At 37.9% G+C, this 15,000-nt stretch overlaps 1 protein-coding gene across 1 annotated transcript in view; it reads right to left on the bottom strand.

The window, feature by feature from the left end:
• Positions 1-15,000, bottom strand: part of OPRL1 (opioid related nociceptin receptor 1) — a 270,929-nt gene that overhangs the window by 109,057 nt on the left and 146,872 nt on the right. The window lies entirely within an intron of this gene.

Raw genomic sequence — 15,000 nt, forward strand, 5'->3', positions numbered from 1 at the left:
AACTAAAAGTTCAAGCTTCTAAAACACATAGGATTCAAAATACTTGCTTATTTGGCGCAAGACAATGTCGAGTAAAACAGTTTTCCCTCAGATTTGGACTATTTGTATCACAATGTCACTGACTGTGTAATATTTTATTTTATTTATATTTGTTTACCGGGGTAGTGCACTAATCATTATTGACAGATTTTAGGCTCAGTCCACATGAAGTATAAAACATTTCACAAACAAAATATACAGATATGTAAGCAATAACAGAGTAATTCAGACTAATTTCATAGAAAACTGTATATATGCACTCTGGTGAACAAGCACAGTGCACTGTATAATCAAGCAGAGCGTAATGTACAATTACAATATATACATTAGTTTCTAAAGTGGGTCAATCATCAGTGAATTTTGACAGAGGAGAAGCGACTCAGAAATGGGACAGGTTGGTTGATCTGTCCTGTGTTGGAGCAGGAACATTTGGTTAGATGAAGACATGCTTTTTCAGTTGCATTCTGAATTTGGAATAAGTGCTACTTTCTATAATGATGATGGGGACAGCTTGCCCAAGAGTAGGTACCTGAGAGGACAAAGCATGTACAGTGCTGTGGGGTTTGGTTCTAGGGGTAATGAGAGTTGGTGTGACAGAGCATGTGCAGTGCTGTGGGGGTTGGTTTTAAGGGTAATGAGAGTTAGTGTGACAGAGCATGTGCAGTGCTGTGGGATTTGGCTCTAGGGGTAATGAGAGTTAGTGTGACAGAGCATGTGCAGTGCTGTGCATGTTGGTTCTGGGGGTAAAGAGAGTTGCTGCAGCTTGTGAGGAGTATCTCATGTTGTATGAGGATGTTTTTCATGAATCTAGCCACAAGGGGAGTACATGTTTAGAGTTGGGAATAGTTTATAGACTTGGGATCCTAAAAGAAAGGTAGATATTTGTTTTATGGACAATCATTTGGCTTTTTCTGGGGTGATACATTGATGCCCACAGAGAGGTGAGTTTGTAATGAATTGGCAGATGCTTTTAAAGGATGGTATGGAGGGTGTCAATAATTTTCCTGAAAGCAGAAGCAAACACTGGGAGCCCATATTCAAGTTGGGAAAGGAGGACTGCTTTGCCAGTGGCTGCTCTAGCTGGTTAGGATAGAAAAGGGGAGATCTGTTTGGCCCAGAAGAGGTGGGAGTTTATTTTGGCTCTCACTTTGTTTATATGGAAGTGGAAGTTTAGATCAAGCCATAATCCTGGGTATTTGAAGCTGAAGGTTGTCTGTATGGAATGATTGTTTAGATCAAAGATTGTTAAAGAGTCAGGTGTTTGGTGAATTCCCTGTGAAGTTCTAAAAAGCCTAGTTTTGGTCTTGGTGGGGCTGAGAAGTAGTTTTATGGTTTATGAGTCATTGGTGGAGCTCATGCAATTCTGACTGGAGTTGACATTAAATGTCAGTGTGAGAGTGACCTGATCAGTAAACAACAATGTCATCCACATGAAGTTTAAGTGGGAGATTGAGGAGGTCAGACAGAAGTTTGCTAATTAATATGGAGAAAAGATTGAGGGAAGAATGGATCCATGTGGTGCACCTTTAGTTATAAGTGTAGATTCTGTGTTAAGTGTCTGTCAGTGAGGAAGATTTCAAACCAGGGAGTGGCATCTGTACTGATACTAATTTCAATTAGTTTGTTTTGGAGAAGATAGTGGTCAATCAGGTGAAATGCCATTGTCATGTCTATAAACAGGGCACCTCTAAGGAGGTCACTATCACAGGTTTTAGGGACTAAGTGTTGTCACAGTACTTTCTTTGCTGTTTGGATGAGAGCAGATGGTACTGCTGGATATAGAGAGACAACTGGGTGTAGACTATCTTTTCAAGAGGTTTTCCCACAATTGGGAGGATGGACAAGAGTGAGAGCTATGTCTTGTGTTTGTTTGGTTTGAGGGTTTAGTTAGAGCAGTTTTCCAAATCTGTGTTATAATGTTTTGTGTGAGACATAGATTATAAATGGAAGTGAGGAGAAGACACAGGTGCTCTCTGTAGTGACATATGAACCAGGGGTTTGTTGTCAGATCCAGGAGGGTGTCAGTAGAAATTTTTTCAAGAAAAATATAGACCTGTTTAGGACGTATGCATTTGAAGTAGAAGAGGGGGATGAATGGTTGTGGTAAGTGGGACAATGCATGATCTGTGGGAGATGCGGAGTTTATTGATGGGAGAAACATTCTTTAAAGAATTCTTCTGGAGAAAGTTTACAATGAATGGAATTTTCAGACAGGATTTCATGAGGAAGTTTTCCTCCTGTAAGCAAGTTAACCTCTTTCTAAAAGTGTTTGGGGAATGTAAGAGGGTATTTTTTTTTTTTTTTGAGATTTATTTCGTGCTTTACTGATGGACTTCTAGGCTAGGCTATACAGGACTATGAAGGAGGTATAATTGTTAGTTGTGGGGGTCTGTTTCCATTTTTCCATGCTTTATCCATTAGAGTTAAAAAATGTTTGAGTTCAGTAGATAGCCATTCAGTTTTGCTGGGTTTATAAAGCTTGTGGATAACTGGGAAGAAGTTGTCTTGCAAATGGAGTAGAAAGTTATTTGGCTTACAGCTGCTGTATTAGTGTCATGAAAGGAGATTATATGGTTCGAGCTGTGGGCTGTGAGAGAAGTTCTGAGACTAAATATTAGTTCTACTATGGTTTCTGAAGGCTTTTAATATTGGTTGCAGTTTTATAAGATGGCTGACCACTATAAAGGTGACTGGACAGTGGTCACCTAGTGATGGTGGCAGAATGTTTATGCTGGTGATGGAGTTCAGTATGTTTGTTATAATCAGGTAGAGTGTGAAGTATTCAGAGGATTTGAGGTTGGGTCTTTATGGTTGTTTTATTAGCTGAAGGAGACTTAGGTCTGCTAGGAAAGTATCCATGCCAAATGAAAGACGGCTGAGATAAGTAATATTAAACTCATCTAGAATGACATGTTTTATTTTTGGAACAGTTATTAAGGATGCTAGTGATAAGTGATTTCAATTTATTTAGGGAAACAGAGGGTGTTAGATAGGCTGTAGCAAATAGTAGTGGTTTACCTTTGTGAGTTAGAAATTTTAGGAGACCCTGTTTAGTACCGAAGTCTGAGAAGGAGTTGTTTTCCTTGGGTATTTCTGCATATAATTAGACAGTTATTTCAAAAAGAGTACTACAAAAGGCTTGCTATGGAACACTGAATGTCTACTAAAAGGAGTTCAGTAGAACAATACTTGTCATCCTCCAAGAATTAAAAATCATTGCAGTGACCTTCAAAAATCATAGCAGAAGTTCAGAAAGAACACTATTTTTCACAAAACAATATATTTAAACTCTAGACCTTATAGAATTAATGGTAGTGAATATTTTTGGAGGCTTAGTTTACCTGTATAGTAAAGTTTGTATTCATAAACATGTCTGACTTTATGAGGAACATCATGAATCAGGTCTATATTATAACCGCAAAACCTTACATATGCGAATATAGAAACGTCGACACATATTGAGCGAACCACGAAAACACCGAACGTCCTGAACCGCAAAATTCTAAAAGTTGAATCGACATAGTTGGCCAACCCCACCGCCCACTACGTACTACCTACCCAAACGAAAAAAATAATCCACATACATACACTGAACAAAACCCTACTTCTAACCTTAAACTAAAGCTTACATATATTACTATGTATGCACTTATCTTAACCTGCACTCTAACCCTAAGGTCTGTAACTATTGTACACTTACCTTAAGGAGCTATACCGGAGAAGGGCCAACTATGATGATTCGACATTTCGAAATTTGCACTTCAGGACGTTCAATGTTTTCGCAGTCCATTCAATATGTGTTGACATTTCTGTATTCGCACAACTGCGGTTTTGTGGTTGTAATAGGTAACCCATGAATCTAGGTGGAGCAGGCTAAAATTGAAAGCCTAAATCATAGCACTGGAGAGGCAAGAGTATGGCTATTCCAGAGTTGTTTCTGTGTCAGCAAAGATGTGCTACTGCTAAAACAAAAGTTCTTACTTTCCTGAAATATAAAGGTATTTTTTTATCTTACTAATCCCCCTTACAAGTCAATAGCACTTTGCAATTTTAGATATTTTGCACAGTATTCATGATGTATTTCTACTCCACCTCTAATTCAGCCATCTAAAGAAAGTCACTTAATTTGTAATGTACATGCAGTATTAGTAATGTCACTTCATTTATAATGCACATGCAGTATTAGTAACGTCACTTCATTCATAATGCACATGCAGTATTAGTAAAGTCACTTCATTTATAATGCACATGCAGTATTAGTAATGTCACTTCATTTATAATGCACGTGCAGTATTAGTAACGTCACTTCATTCATAATGCACATGCAGTATTAGTAATGTCACTTCATTTATAATGCACATGCAGTATTAGTAACGTCACTTCATTCATAATGCACATGCAGTATTAGTAAAGTCACTTCATTTATAATGCACATGCAGTATTAGTAATGTCACTTCATTTATAATGCATATGCAGTATTAGTAACGTCACTTCATTCATAATGCACATGCAGTATTAGTAAAGTCACTTCATTTATAATGCACATGCAGTATTAGTAATGTCACTTCATTTATAATGCACATGCAGTATTAGTAACGTCACTTCATTCATAATGCACATGCAGTATTAGTAAAGTCACTTCATTTATAATGCACATGCAGTATTAGTAATGTCAATTTATAAAGCACATGCAGTATTAGTAACATCACTTCATTTATAATGCACATGCAGTATTAGTAACGTCACTTCATTCATAATGCACATGCAGTATTAGTAATGTCACTTCATTTATAATGCACATGTAGTATTAGTAATGTCACTTCATTTATAATGCACAGATAGTATTAGTAAAGTCACTTCATTCATAATGCACATGCAGTATTAGTAAAGTCACTTCATTTATAATGCACATGCAGTATTAGTAACATCACTTCATTTATAATGCACATGCAGTATTAGTAACATCACTTCATTTATAATGCACATGCAGTATTAGTAACTTTACTTCATTCATAATGCACATGCAGTATTAGTAACATCACTTCCTTCATAATGCACATGCAGTATTAGCAACGTCACTTTTAATGCACATGCAGTATTAGTAATGTCACTTCATTTATAATGCACATGTAGTATTAGTAATGTCACTTCATTTATAATGCACATGCAGTATTAGTAACGTCACTTCATTCATAATGCACATGCAGTATTAGTAAAGTCACTTCATTTATAATGCACATGCAGTATTAGTAACATCACTTCATTTATAATGCACATGCAGTATTAGTAACATCACTTCATTTATAATGCACATGCAGTATTAGTAACTTTACTTCATTCATAATGCACATGCAGTATTAGTAACATCACTTCCTTCATAATGCACATGCAGTATTAGCAACGTCACTTTTAATGCACATGCAGTATTAGTAATGCCACTTCATTATAATGCACATGCAGTATTAGTAACATCACTTAATTCATAATGCACATGCAGTATTAGTAACATCACTTCCTTCATAATGCACATGCAGTATTAGTAACGTCACTTTTAATGCACATGCAGTATTAGTAATGCCACTTCATTTATAATCCATGTGCAGAATTAGTAACATCACTTCATTTATAATGCACATGCAGTATTAGTAATGTCACTTCATTCAAAATGTACATGCAGTATTAGTAACATCACTTCCTTCATAATGCACATGCAGTATTAGTAACATCACTTTTAATGCACATGCAGTATTAGTAATGCCACTTCATTTATAATGCACATGCAGTATTAGTAACATCACTTCATTTACAATGCATATGCAGTATTAGTAATGTCACTTCATTCATAATGCACATGCAGTATTAGTAACATCACTTCCTTCATAGTGCAGATGCAGTATTAGTAACATCACTTCCTTCATAATGCACATACAGTATTAGTAACGTCACTTTTAATGCACATGCAGTATTAGTAACATCACTTCCTTCATAGTGCACATGCAGTATTAGTAACATCACTTCCTTCATAATGCACATACAGTATTAGTAACGTCACTTTTAATGCACATGTAGTATTAGTAACGCCACTTCATTTATAATGCACATGCAGTATTAGTATCTGGAAGTGATGATGTTGTAGACAGAGCAAAAACTAAGAAAGCTGAGATGTATAAGTAAGAATAGAGATATACTGACATCTGGATTCAGACAGAAATAAAGGGATGAGGAGCATAAAGGAAATGAGAGTAGCAAAATATATATTCAGGACAGTACAAATGCAAAGAACACTTATCTGGATGGAAGACATTTCGTAGGGAATAGAGAATGGCTTGAATGAAGGAAGGAAGGGCATTGTGGAAAACTAGACTATACAATGAATGAAAAACAAAGAATCCTCAGCTGCTGACTGTCTTGCGCTGAGCACCATATGAAGACCAGGAGGATAATGAGAGTATAGAACATGTTCAGAGCAGAAGTGATAGGCTGGCAGTGAAGATGTGAAAACAAGTCATGAAATATTATAATGTAATACAGAAGTGGAAGGTATCCGTATCCTGGACAAGGAGGAAGCAACTCATAAAACCTCTTCCTGATGTTGACTACAGCACTAAATGAAGGTGTCCGCAGGGATCATTCCTAATAATTGTATTGCTAGTTTACATGACAAGAAAGAAGTAGAGACTAGAACGTCTGTATGTAAGTGTGATTATGTAAATAAGCACTTTCTGCTCTCTTCTCTACTGCGAATAAATGTCAGAAGGACATCATATGTGTCAGAATGGAGCAAGTGTTAAGAATCAAATGGTGAAATAATTCCCTTTATGCTGAAAGAGATAAAGCTCTTGCTATGGCCCAGGCTACCAGAGTTTGATTAGTGACTCAGGAACCTGACAAAGCAAAAACATGTGGTGGTTAACCCTATGATTAATTTGGCTTTAATAACAGAGTCTCTATTAAGGCAAGTTTAAAGTCTGACATTATCACTCAGTACTGACAAATGAGGTGGGTAAGCCCAATGATTAATTTTGCTGTCATAACAGAGTCTCTGTTAAGGCAGGTTTAAAATCTGACATCATCAGTCAGCGCTACACACATCAGTCCTTTATAATCTGCTTTTGCTGGACTTAATCATTTTTTGTTTACATTAGTGGCATTTCTTTTCATAGGAATAAAAATTACCACATTTGATTTATTTTTTCCAAAAACAGTTAGAATTCAACATACAAATGCAAAATATACATGAAATACCAATTCCTTGAACTTAGAACACAAATCATAAGTCTCACTTTACAGCTATATTAGTACCAGAAAACTTTGTTTTTTGAAAATTCTTAATCTGTATTAAGATTTTGGCAAAAACAACATCCCCACAAACACAGTAGAACCTTTCTTCTCTGAGGGGGTAGCATTTTCCATTCAGTATTCTACCTACACAGAATGCAACTGGTAATCAATCGGTTTTGTGGAAGCTGCAATACAAACCTTCATGCTACTGAGACAAAACTTACAAATGAGGTGAATGTAGGCACTTATATGGAAAGACATGAGTCTATGAAAGTGAGGAGGAAAGACATACTGCACAAACATAATCAGTCAAACTATTGGAAAGAGAAGCAATGAATAAATAAAGAATGCAATTTAGACTAGACAGTGAGGCTGAGCACAATATTTTGTCAGCAAATGCTACTAAAGTGCTGCAAGAAACATAGCATGCATCTTCTTCTTCTTTCGGCTTTTCCCAGTTAGGTGTTGCCACAGTGGATCACCTGTCCGCTAATGATTGGCAGTGGAGTTTTACACTGTTGAGTTGCCAGCCTGGCACCCAACCTTCCACAGAAGGCACACACTCACACCTAGGGCCAATTTAGAGTGTTCAATCCACCTACAGCATGTCTTTGGGATGTGGGAGGAAACCGGAGTACCCAGAGGAAACCCACACGACCACAGGGAGGACATGTAGACTCTGCACAGAAGGCAACCCAGCCGAGGATCGAACCAGAGAACCTCTTGCTGTGAGGTGGCAACACTAACTGCTGTACCACCATGGCCGCCCAAACATAGTATGCATATTACTGAGTATTACTGAGCTTTTCAGGGCACAAGTAACACCTTCAAATAATAGTATTGGATCAGGAAATTAATTTGTCTAATATTTTGGATTGTTTCACTTGTGAGAAGTTCGGCATGATGAAATGCCTTTAACAGTGTTTAAGCACAGAACACTTGTACAAGAACAGTTACACAGTGGCAGTACAATCCTGAATACCATATGGAACCACAGCAAAGATAACTTATATTGCAATGCTGATTTATATACAAACTAATAATATTCAGTTAAGTGCAGATGCTGTCCCTAAAACATATGCTACAAGAAAAGTAACAGTACATCTCAGCAGAAGAATACAGCAGGAATTAGTTTAAAGGGAAACCTTAGGTTCCATTAAAAAACACGCAAGCCTGAAAGAGTAAGTAAACAATATAGTCACTCTTCTGACATAATATATGATTTCATTATGTATTTATCTGCTACATCTGAATAAAGTGATTAAAGAACATTGCCAATTATTTATAGTCAAGGAAGGCATGTTGATTGTTAGGATAAAACGTTCTATGTTCCACACATTTATTATGGCTGTAAGAAAATATAGATTACTGAGACTTATATCCAGTATTTCATCTATTCTAGAGGTATTTCAAGTACCTGAAGGCTATGAAGGTACTGTGAACATAATTAAAAAGCTATTTTTGTTGAATCATAAACAAGATGACCATGATAGAGACTGTTACAGTCATAAAACCAGCTGGGAAGGGGTAACAGCAAATTAAATAAATTAAAATTCAAACACCTAATGATGAGACACCATACAGAGTTCAAATCTATAATAAAAAAACAGAGTAATGGTTAGAAGATAAAATGGGAAAAGTAAAATTAAAAAGAATACATAAATAGCACTCTTAAGAAATTGTGCTATATTTTATATGTCTGTTAACCCTGTACATGTTACTCTTCAGAGGTGACAAGTGGGCATTGTAAGGTTAAGTGACCTGAGTAACAGAGTAGACAAATAAAGATGAAAGTAAGCAAGCCCTGTACCCTTGACCACAGGAAATAGTCCATTAACAGTGTGGACAGTTTTTTTTTAACTAGGAAGTAAAAGTGGAGTCTGTCTTTTGGCAATATTCACCTATTCATCCTTGAAAGAAAAGCAATGGATTATACCTCAGCTGCAGACAGGCAAGCAGATGTCACAGTGTTGAACGTGTGTGTGTGTGTGTGTGTGTGTGTGTGTGTGTGTGTGTGTGTGTGTGTGTGTGTGTGTGTGTGTGTGTGTGTGTGTGAGTGTGTGTATCTATGTGTGTGCATGTTATTCTGCATTTGTGTGCATGTTGGGGGAACCTGTGACACAGCAGTACATGGGTTGGTCATGAAAACACTAGCATGGTCAGGTCTAACATCATAGTGTTCAGTTCTGAGACAAGGTGGGGAGGAGAATCTCTGTTAGACTTTATTTGTCTCCGAATAAGAGATTCTGGCCATTATGTTAATTGACCAATCAGTATTAATCGATTAACAGTGAGTGTTAGTGAGAGTCTCTCTTAATCCCAGGGCCTAATTGCTAAGCACACTGCAGTCTGCAATTGTTTTGGGATTGACAACAAATTCTATTTAGCATGTTAATTTCCAATGAAAGAAACAAAAAAAATCCAAATAACTGTGACTTGACTACAAGGACTATTCATTCTCATTAGTACTTGATTTCTAACATACCTTTCATCTAAATTCCATTTTTTGCACTCTTTCTCTTTAACTTGCCATAGCTTTGTAATTTAATAGTGGAATACGGTCAATATCTGCGCTATTAATGATGCTGCTGAAAATTATTCACAATGGAATTGTGGGAAACCTTTTAATGTTGAGCAGATGTATCGGAAACCTTTTATCTTATTCTGCTACTTTGTACTTATTCCGCTACATTGTAACTGTATATAGGATCATAAGGATCATAGGAAGTTATGAGGCCCTTATAAGTCTAGGCAAGTTATACCCTTATTTCCATGATCAACACCTATTGCTCCTGTCCAAGAGGGACACAGGTGGAACTCCCGGGGTGAATTTATGGTTATCCATGCACTCATCTAGATTGCGTTTGTGGAGAGCCAATAAGGTACTCTTTTTGACATGAAGTGGGACTCTGTTCCAAACATGTGGTAACCTCTGTCCCTATTGCAGGTTTGATTAATGTCACATACCAAGTTAAGGTCTTTAGACCGAGCAACCCATGTACCATTTGACTTACAGATATGCAGCATTTCCAATAAAGCAGGTCAAAGATTGCCTTATATGCAAGGCAGATATCACCTCTGACTAATCTGTATGAAACAAAATAAAATGACAGTGATTTTAAATGATCCCACTGGGCAGATGCTGAAAACTTTGCATTTTCCTTGTAAGGAACCTTTATGGTCTCTCCAATTGCTGCATGTGCTTGGAAAGTTACATAGCAAAAGAGATGTTGTACTCAGTTATTGGCCTGATAAGAAAAGAGTACAGGGATGTTATAACTTCTTTTTTTTATAGAGGCAATGCCCTTACTTATGAGATGAGAATTATAGAATGCCCTTCTTACCACTATAGAGACATGGAGTTCAAAGGTACAGTTGCTGTCAACCTGTGTACCCAGGTCTCTCACCACTGAGTGCATACTTAGAGTGTTGCTATTGATGTGGTAGCTAGCAGGAGCATCACTCTTACTGAAAGTGATGATAATACATTTTTTTCCATTGAGTTTAACGCCATGACTTTGGTGCCAATCATTTGTTTTTGTAAGACCCTCTTGTAGGGTGTTGATATCATTTGGAGATTCTATGACTGCTCCCAGTTTGCAGTCTTCAGCAAACTTTGTCAGTCACAGACCTTTAGTTTTTGCTTTTACTTTGGAGAAATAGACTCCAAACAACAGAGGTCCTAGGTCTGCTGTTGGAGGTGCATTCCCCTATTTTGACTATATGGGTTCTATCAGTGAGCCAATTAGTGACCCATCTAACAACATAAAGGTTGATAACTTGCTGGGTGAGTCTGTCAATGATGACTGAGTGGGGGACAGTGTTGAAAGCCTTGGCCAAGTCTAGGTAGGCTGTATGCACAGATTTCTCCTTGTCCAAGGCCTTGGTGACTGTCTAGAGAGAGGAATGATCTCCTTTCATAAATCCAAACTGAGCAGAGTCAAGTGTTTGGAGATCATCCATATCAAGTGTTTGGAGATTACCTATATTTTTGTTGATAAGGTCCATGATGATTTGCTCCATGGCCTTGCAGATAAAGCTAGTCAGGCTAATAGGGTTATAGTTCCTAGGGTTAGTGGAAGCACCACCTTTGTGCAAGGGAATAACGGTGGATGTTTTCCACTCAGCTGGGATGAAGCTGGTGCTTTGATTATGACTGAAAATAGTACCCGGTGGTGTTGCTAATTCTTGTTGGAGCCCATGTAGCATGCAGCCTGGGATATAATCAGGTCCCATAGATGCTGTGTTTTTGGTCTTAGAGAGGGCGTTTAAGACCTGCTCTTTAGAAATACAAGGTAGGGGACAGGTGATAGGGATGTCATGAGGTACGTGTGGTGGGGATTGTGGAGTGAAGTTTTCACAGAACCTGTCAGCCATTAGGTTAGCTATGTCTACAAGCTCAGTATATATGGTATCATTAACTATAATGCCTTATGGTTGTCATAAGTTAAGCAAGCTAATTTAGATTCAGTTTTTTTTTTTGTTTACCAGGAAAGTCTGACTTGGAATAAAGCCAAATTTCAGTGGAGGTCTGGAGGGATATGCTCCAGATGCATATCTTTGTAATGTGGGAGGAAACTGGAGTACCCAGAGAAAACCTACATGAATACAAGGAGGACATGTAGACTCCACACAGAAAGCACTCCAGCCGAGAATCAAACCAAACTCTTGCTGTGAGGCAACAGTGCTACTGCTGCACCACTGTCCCATCCACTGTGGAGGACTTCACAAAAAGTCTTATTTGCTTGTTTAATCTGAGGAGAGAGTGTTTACAGTTAAAGGTTCGCTCCTTCTTACACTTAGACAGCAATTTCTACCTCTTATTGTAAAGCCTGTTAATGGCAGTTGTCCATCAGGCAGGTTTGCTCTTCCTTGAGGAGCTTGTTTTGGTCCTATCAGGTACTGTCGTGTCAATGCAGTTCTACAGGTATTTGTATAAAGCAATGGTGTAGAACTTGGCATAGTTTCCAGTTCCATCTGAGGAGGTAGGTGCAGTGAAGTTATTTATACCATCCTGCAAGAGGTTATAATCTGCTTTGGAGAAGTTTTTTTAGTTTACTTGCTGCTGGTGATGGTCAGGTATGATAGTTACTTCGGGTGAGACTGATTTGTGGTCAGATTTCACCAGGGAAGCCCTCACAGTGGGGGTGCTATAGTGGTCCCCCATACTGGTAAGTAACAGATCCAGGATGTTGGCACCCCTTGTGGGGGTATCAATCAGCTGGTCCAGGGCATTGGAGTTAACAAAGGCGAGGAACCTTTGGGCAAGTGAGTTTGAGCGAGTAATTTACCCAGTCAACGGATGGGTAGTTAAAGTCACCCAAAACTATGATGTTCAGCTGTATCTTGATAGACTCAAGCAGACCCAAATAGGCAGAGTGGGTGTACTGATTCATGGAGGGGGGTCCTATAGCTGGCAATGTCTTAAATTGGTGTCCTACCAACAGTTAATTGCACCTGAAGTATCTCCAGGGAATCATACAATATGGAGGTGTATTTATCTTCAGTGAATACTGGGATACCACCTCCTTTAGTTTTCACGCCTTCAGTTTGTTGTCTGAACGTGTGGAAGGAGGTGTAACCTGGTATGCCTGGCATGCTCTCCACAGCCTTGAACCAGGTCTCTGTGACTACACAAAATCTCTGCATTTTCTAAGGTGAGGACATCTTCCAGTGAGTGCAGTTTCATGTTAAGACTCCTAGCATTTAGCAGGATAACCTTGAGGTTGTGTTTAGATGGAGTTTTTACTTTGGGAATTTTGTCCTTGAGACACTGCCTATAAAAGGCACTATGGGGTGGCAAGAGCCTTAGCTAGTAGTCAAAATTCCAGGGGTGACAAATGAAGACCATCTCTGGCAAAGCATTGAGGTCTGTTGATCATGTCATCCCAGGCTGATAGATATTGGATCCCCTTAGTATGACACCAGAAACTAAGCCAGTTATTGAAGTTAATCAGTTTCTGTTTGTATCATCCTAGGTGAAGGTAAAAAGCTGCTTAAGGCTAGGGAAATACCTACCTGAGACACATAGTCTGAGAGCTCAGTCATGTCTCTCTTCATATAGTCCACAGAGGTATGTCTCAAGTCACGAGGCTGGATTAATTCTATAATGATTTACAGCAGAATGCCTGATGAGCCATTTTTACAGAAATTCATCCTATTCAAGAATGACAAAAGAACATCAAGGATTTAACATTTTGTTGAGATAACAGTGAGTCAGGCAAAGCTTTTTATGCCTGTCCTATTGTATGACACTTCAAACTCAACTCAGCTCACTTATCATGAAATAAATGTCACCCTTCCATTGTTGACTACATCGGTTCATAGGTTCATAGGTAGGTACTAGGCTATCGGCCCTGGGGTCTATATAAGCCTAGCCAAAAAGGTACCCTGGCTTTCGCCACCCAAGAAAATTATTTTCCTGTGCAGCTGTACAAAGCTATGCATAACAAAATCGATAATATCATTCAGTGTTTGCTCAACTATGGCTCAGTGGAAAAGTTGGCCAATTAATTCAATACTGACTGAATATGAATATTTATTTATTTTATTTTATTTTATTTAGCATTTGTTTACTGGGAAAGTCTGACAGAGTCATAACAGTACCTGTTGTTGAGAGACTTGAGTGCATGTGTGATATGGCATATCCCGGCACCTGACAGACAGCTGACCACGACCTTTTCCTTATCTAGCCTGGTAAGGGACCTTGTTGTGTCTCACGATGAAATCACTTATGACTAATATGTTTGAATTTGTGTTTTGCCTTAAGGGCTTGAAAGGTGAGACCCAAGTGCTATTATGTGTGTTGTGTTCTGTAGAGGAAGTATTATGTGTAGAGTGCTTGTGTTTGTGTTTGGGAGGTCTCTGGTGTTTAGGTAGGTTTCTGGTGGGAACCTCTGCATATGTATTTATGTGTGATGTGGGTTTGAGTAGACTAGGAGGTGAGGTGTGCATGCTGACAACCCGCTCATTGTCATATGTGACAATAATAATTCAATAATAATAATAATAATAATAATAATAATAAATAAATAAATGAATAATAAATGAGCATTTCTCCCCGGGTCTGCGCTGAAAACTGGCTTAGTTCCAAGTCGGACTTTCCCAGTAAACAAATGTTAAATAAAATAAAATAAATAAATATTCACATTCAGTCAGTATTGAATTAATTTGCCAATGTTTCTACTGAGCCATAGTTGAGCAAACATTGAATAATATTGTCGATTTTGTTATACATAGCTTTGTACTCAACAATGGAAGGGTGACATTTATTTCATAAGTGAGCTGAGCTGAGTTTGAAGTGTCATACAATAGGACAGGCATAAGAAACTTTGCCTGACTCACTGCTATCTCACTAAAATGTTAAATCCTTGATGTTCTTTTGTCATTCTTGAATAGGATGAATTTCTGTAAAAATGTCTCATCAGGCATTCTGCTATAAAACATTATAGAATTAATCCAGCCTCGTGCGTTATTCATTTGTATATATAGGACTTTACATCACTAATCCCAAATACAGAAAAATAAGAGGATTGTTGCATAAATACCTTGCAAGCTTTTAAGCTAAAAATATAATAATGGAATCTGTGGTTCAAAAAAATACAACTTTATTTTGTCTTAAGAATTAATTGAATGGCAATTCCAATTGTCGCGCATAACAGAAGGTCATCGATCGCTATC

Source organism: Protopterus annectens, chromosome 12.part0 (genome assembly GCF_019279795.1).
Source record: "Protopterus annectens isolate FY-2018-M chromosome 12.part0, PAN1.0, whole genome shotgun sequence".
Classification (NCBI taxonomy): Eukaryota; Metazoa; Chordata; order Ceratodontiformes; family Protopteridae; genus Protopterus; species Protopterus annectens.